Source organism: Natator depressus, chromosome 22, assembly GCF_965152275.1.
Source record: "Natator depressus isolate rNatDep1 chromosome 22, rNatDep2.hap1, whole genome shotgun sequence".
Taxonomy (NCBI): domain Eukaryota; kingdom Metazoa; phylum Chordata; order Testudines; family Cheloniidae; genus Natator; species Natator depressus.
In genome coordinates this window covers 2,262,732-2,269,181 of record NC_134255.1, presented here as the reverse complement: position 1 = coordinate 2,269,181, position 6,450 = coordinate 2,262,732, and the positions used below count along the sequence as shown (strand labels likewise).

At 53.9% G+C, this 6,450-nt stretch overlaps 1 long non-coding RNA gene across 1 annotated transcript; it reads right to left on the bottom strand.

Annotated features, from left to right (window-relative positions):
* Positions 1–2,134: 2,134 nt before the first annotated feature.
* LOC141976050 (uncharacterized) lies at positions 2,135–6,118 on the bottom strand. The gene is made up of 3 exons (XR_012636052.1): positions 4,464–6,118; positions 3,625–3,804; positions 2,135–2,818 (listed from the first exon to the last, which is right to left on the bottom strand). It is a non-coding gene; the product is annotated as an uncharacterized LOC141976050 (long non-coding RNA).
* Positions 6,119–6,450: the final 332 nt, after the last annotated feature.

Genomic DNA, 6,450 nt, shown 5'->3' with positions numbered 1-6,450 from the left:
CCATGAGCATGGATTCCCGTTCACAGCCTGACATCATCTCCTGCCTAGAGCGAGAAGAGGAGCCCTTTGTCCCAGCTGCCCAGGACCTTGAGGAACCAGAAATCCTGAGAGGCATCTACACAGGGGAGGGATGGGATAAAGCACTTCCGAACCCATGGACGAATGAAATGAAACGTTGGGACCCTGGGAAAGCAGCGTGAGCGCCCCTAGCTCTACCTCCTCTGGTGAGCTCTGCAGAGGCAGGTCTCGGCTGGAGATGGGCAGCGTTTGCCATGGCTCTGAGCAGCCCCTTTCTGCCAGGGGGGATTCGCCCCCTGAGTACCAGAGCATTCTGGATCCGTAAAACAAAACATAAATGCAGAATCCTGAGGCCAGAAGGGACCATTACGCCCATCCAGTCTGGCCTCCTCAATCATCCAGGCCCGAGAACCTCCTCTGGAGAATCCTGCCTCCAGCCCAGTGGCTAGTGACTGAGCCACAAAGGATCTTGTTGAGTAAAATCTGTTTCTGACCTGTTTTACAAATCCAAGGTGGATATTACATAAAAGGACAGCTAAGCCTCCATCTTGGATACCCTTCTCCTCAGATGATTTCATGCCCTTTCAGCCTTTTTCAAATTAAGGTGGAAAAAGGTCAGGGCAGTTGGAGTCATGTGACAGCCATAATCTATCTGCTTAGCGACCGCAGGTTATTGAGTGAGCGACATGCCTGTCGCTCAGGGCGTCCCACACAGTTCAGCGAGCTGCCAGGAGCCCCAGAGGGACCAGGTCTCACAGGACTTTGGGATCTTGGTCTCTATTAATCTACGTGCACTCAGCTGCTACACACCATTAGTGAGCGCATACTTGCACTGGACTACGAGGTCAAGCAGAGACTGCGTGGGCAAGCACTGAAGACCTATCTGAGGGAGAAGACCTGCCCAGAGGACTTGTCCAGATGGAGAAGCAAACCCAGTTCCAGAGTTTCTGTTTGCTGTCCAGCGCCCCTGATTTTCACCACTATCCCTGTCAGTATCCTGAGTCTTTGTCACTGTGTCCCTGTCTTCAGGGTATGGTAGAGTAATACCCATTTTGGTTTTCCTCTCTTTTACATCAATAGGTTAAGGGGATTTAAGGGCTCTGAGCTTCACGCTCTGGTAACTCTTAACAATGGAGTGTGTCTTGCTTATGTTGTTTATTGTCTGAAGGGGTCCTTGTAAAGTTTACTGACTAGTGACAGAATAAGTATTTCAGAGTAGCAGCCATGTTAGTCTGTATTCGCAAAAAGAAAAGGAGTACTTGTGGCACCTTGGATTTGTTAGTCTCTAAGGTGCCACAAGTACTCCTTTTCATAATAAGTATTTGTGTGTTACATCTTATTCTGCCTCTGTCTTAATAAATCACCCGACGATAGATGCGGGAGGGGGTGGGATCTGCAGACAGCCCTCTTCTGATCTGTGTAGACTATAGTTAAACTGTTTTGGGCTAACAGCTCTTAGGGATCCAAAGAGAGAGAGACACCCTGCAGCCCTCCCCCCCACACACACTCTTGTCACCTTCCCTTCACTGTTCCCTTTCCAAGCTGTCCTCTCCAAAAGTGTTCAATAAATATTTCTGTTTTCCTTTTTGGAAAATGCCAGGTAATGTATTCATGTTAAACGATGGGGAGAAATACGGTCTATTCCAACGACTAAGGAGGATGTTAACAGCAGCTACTTTTAAATCAGCAGATCCAGATAACTTGCATCTAGGAGTTTTAAAAGAGCTGGCAGAGGAGCTTGCTCACCCATTAATGCTGATTTTCCATAAGTCTTAGTACACTGGGGAAGTTCCAGAGGACTGGAAGAAAGCTAATGCCGTGTCAGTAGTTTGAAAGGGTAAATAGGACACCCTGGATAATTGTAGGCCTGTCAGACTGGCATTGATCTCAGGCAAAATAATGGAATGGTAGATATCCAACTCAATCAATAAAGAATTAAAGGAGAGTAATATAATTTATGACAATAGCATGGATTTATAGAAAATCAATCCGCTCAAACTAACTTGATATCTTTTTTTTTTATATGATTACAAGTTTGGTTGATAAAGGTGTCACGGACTCACAGGACTCGTGCTCTCCCCGGGCTCCATATGGTCCCTGGGAAGAACCCCCTTCAGTGTGACAGCTCTTCTCGGGGGTCCACTCTCTCTCGGGGGTTAAACCATAGGCCCCTCTGCCTCCTGGAAATGCACCTCTTTGAGCCCTCATCATGCCTGTCTCTCACTGTGGGCCCCCTCAGAGAGTCCACTCGCTCTGGACCCCCGGGGCCTCCATGCCCAGAGGAAATAATGCAGCCTTGATCTCTAGACCGGAGTGACTCTCCACCAGCGTAAAACAGAAGGGTTTATTGAGCATCTGAACCCAGCACAGGAAACTCTCAAGGCCTTCAGGCCTAGCATCCCTCAGCACAGTACATCTAGGTCTGTCCCGCATCCGGGTGGGCTCTGGCTGCTCTCTCTCTGTCCAGTGCAGCAGCCCACTCCTAGCTGATCATCCAATATCATCTCCCCCAACAGCTCCTCCCCTGTGCTTTGTCTTCCGTCCCAGGTAAACAGGTCACTGGGGCCCTCTCTCTTCCATCCTTTGTTCCCCTCTGGCTGGAACTGGTTGGTCAGGTCAGTGCGGTCCTCTCTCCTCAGCCCTTTGTCCTCCCACTGGCCAGAACCAGCTGGCTGCCAAGCTGGAGTGGGCCTCTTAGTCACCAGTTGTTAGGGTTCCCCATCTCCAGGCCGGTGTCCGGGGCTCCTGGCTGCTAGGTGAGGTCATACCTGGTCCTCTGCAACAAACCATCTCTCACCACCTTGTTAAACATGCAGCACACAGGGAAACTGAGGCGCGCACATGCTGTTCATGTAAAACACTACAAAAGTCCCCAACTTCATCACATCTCTCCCCCCTTCGAGTCTGAACTGAGCAAGGTCACTCCAGCTGGTGACACTCTCCGGGACACAGCATCATCTATAACATTCACGCTCCCCTTAACATGGACCACCCCATATGATAATCCTTGCGGATCAGACTCCACCCTAGGAGTTTGGCATTGGCCGCTTTCATCCGGTGCAGCCACATCAGGGGCGAGTGGTCAGTGTACACCATAAAGCTCCGCCCAATAGACACGGCTGCAGCTTTTTAACAGCCCATCCCAGGGTCAGACATTCCTTTCTCTATGGCTACATAGTTCTGCTCCCAGAGGAGCAGCTTCTTGTTCAGGTACACAATGGGATGTCTCTTCCCCTCCGGATTGGCCTGCATCAGCACTGTGCCCAGCCCTGCGTTTGAGGCATGTCGGTGAACACCCTAAAGGGTTTGTCCAAGTCTGGGTTTACCAGCCCCAGCCACTGGGCTAGAGCCTCCTGCAGTGCACAGAGCGCCCCCTGGCACTGCTCGGTCCAGACCACCTTGTCTGGCTTGCCCAATTTACCAATCTTCGTAACAGGAGCTAAAGTGGGGTACAAACCTTCAGTGGTACCCTGCCCTCCCATTAGAGGGCCTGTGTCTTGGTTTGAGGAATGGGCCAATCTCTGGTTACCTTCACCTTGGCTGGCTCTGGCTTTAGGCAGCTGCTTCCCGCCTTGTGGTGCAGGTACAACACCTCTGCCATCTTACCCTTTCCAGCCTCTATCATCTGTCCTGCATCCTGGAGGTGTCCCAGCCCCCTCTTCACTGGGACACATGGTTCTCCCAGCGCAGGCTCAGGACACGGATATCATGAATGTATGCCAGGCACAGTCCTCCACCGCGCCTCAGTAACTGATCCCCTGGGAGGTGGCAGGCACCCCTTTGAGGCTGAAAGGAAGGACCAGGAACTCAGAGCCCTATAGGGGTGATGGGAGCAGATTTCAACCTGGCAACTGGGTCCAAAGGCACCTGCCAGTAGCCCCTGGTGAGATTCACAGTAGTGAGGTAACGCTCCTCCACCCCGCCTTGTCTAGGATTTTGTTAGTCCTAAGCATGGGGCAGGCATCAAACACGGTGACAGCACTGAGCTTCCGATAGTGCACAATGGGTCTGATCAATTCGTCTTACGTGGGGTCCAGCCCCACGGGTGAGTCCCAGGGGCTGGAGGATGGCTGGATCACCCCTAATGCCAGCATGTCACTGACCTCTCTTTCCAGATCCCGGGCTGTTTTCCCAGTGACTGTGAACAGGGAACACCTCCCCTCCCCCCATAGATAGCCAGATTAGTGAGCCCAGGCCAGCTGGCGCCCAGCTGCGGGTATGAACGCAGCCCCTCTGATCTCTGCCAGCAGGCAGGGATTAGCTGGTCAGAGAAGAGAAGTTATTCCAGCAGGAGGTCAACTCCTGGCTTAGGAGCGAGATTCCCTTTCCCCTTCTCCTTCCGCTGCCCACACTCACGGCCACACCAACAGTCTCCCTGTCAAAGTACAGCTTCATTATGTTGAAATGGTACAATTGCTCAATTGGGCAGCTCCAGCATGACTCACCTCCTTCAGCTGGTTGCTGACTTCACAGGGCTCTTCCCATGTGCCCTTCGCACTGAGCCGAGACCCCTCTTCTGGTCTCTGATCAGGCACATTGTCATACCAGCCCTTTTGCAGTTCCTGGGTCCTGGCTAGGTTCTTCCTGGCCAAACCCATGAGCTCAGTGAGCTTTCCCCAGAACAATACTTCAGAATCCACCACCGATTCCCCATTTGTTTCTCATCAGCTCGAGGGGTCCCCTCCTTCTCTTTCCATACACCAACTCAAAAGGGGGGACCCCTGTGAATTTCCAGGGCAGTAAACATTCTGCAGCAGCTCTCACTTGGTGCACTGAACCCCCTGATATTTAGAAGAAGGGACATCCCCCCATGGGTACTCTGATACCCCAAGTTCAGTTTTCCCGCAGGGAGCCCTTTCTTGGTACTGGGTCACTTCTCTCAGCTGGATCCTTTCCCAGGATCTTGCAACACTGTGGCCCACAAGGCCCCCACTTCTTCCAGGACGGATCCTTCTGCCACTAGGTCTAAAATTCAGCTGCTGGGTTTGGGGCCCAGCTCTCATTGCTGTGCCTTAGTTTTCCCACGTCCGGACAAGGCCTCGGTCTCAGTCCTGTTAAGCCCTGTCCCTGGAAACTCACTTCCTGCCTTTGGAGGTTTCACACCCTGTGCTGGGTGGATTGCTGGTGTCAGGCCAAGTGGCCCTCCCTGACCTCAGCCACAGGCAAGCATGAGGGCACCATCTGGCTAGTTCTTCAGTCCATCCCCCATCAGCCCCTCTGCAGGTAGCTTATCACGCACCCCAACCTCATTGGGGCCCCATTCAGATGTATCCTCGCTACAAGACCTTAACTGGGGGTCCGACCACCCTCAGCACCCATGTCCCAGTGGGGGTACGGAGCGAGCCCGCTGCTTTGGCTTCCTCATCAGAGCCAGTGTGAGTCACCTCTACCCTGTGCAGGACTGTTGTCCCACTCAGCTCCAGGGGCTGGCTACAGATAGGCAAGTAACCAGGGCTTTGCAGTTCTTCCTTTGTGCTACTAGCCAGGGGGGAAAGTACTCCCCTCCCTGCCGGCTGGGCCATTCACATGCTCACTGGCTCCTGCCCTCTCCACCTTCCGATCTCTGGTGGGTTCAGCTCTTTGGCCATTATGGTGCAGGGTCTGGATCCTGTCTTTAAGAGAGAGAGTCACTTCCCAAGAGTACGTCAAAGCTGATGTGCTGAAGGACCCCAGCTAACTGCCGCCCCCACCCCCATCCTTCCTGTGTCGGCACAGAAACCCCGGGTGAATGGCTGCTGTCTGGGAGCCTTCCCCCAAGTTACACGGCCCCTCAGCAGCTGGTGAAGTTGCATCACATCCACAAGTGTCTCATCCCAGAATCGCTTCACTCCGTGAATGTCTTCCCACTGACCCCCACCTTCCGCTCCCATTGGGGATCAGAGGGGCCTGAGCCCAGAAGTCACAAGCAGACATATCTGCTGGGCTCGGAGTGGAAGCCCGTCTGCCTTCCCCACTCCCCTGGCCAGCTCTGCCCCAGGAGCTGGCTGGATGACCGCTTCCCAGCTTGCTCATTCTGCCTGTGTTACAGGTTGTCTACTTGTCTTCCCTTTGCCTGTAAACATAGGCACCGACTTCCCCTCTGCCCGGTGGGTGCTCGACCCCTCCCACCCCTGGCCCCGCCCCTGCACCACTTCTTCCCGCCCCTATATTGCCCTTGCCCCACCACCTTCCCACCCTGCCTTTTCCCACCCCAGCCCCGCCCCCTCCCCACCCCATTCCACCCCTTCCCCCAAGTGCCTGCCCCACCCCGCCTCTTCTCCGCCTCCTCCCCTGAGCACACTGCATCCCCGCTCCTCCCCCTCCCTCCCAGAAAGTCCTAAGCACCCCCAAAGAGCTGTTAGGCAGCTGATGGGTGGGAAGCGCTGGGAGGAAGGGGGAGGAGCGGGGACGCATTGTGCTCAAGGGAGGAGGTGGGGAAGAGGCGAAGCGGAG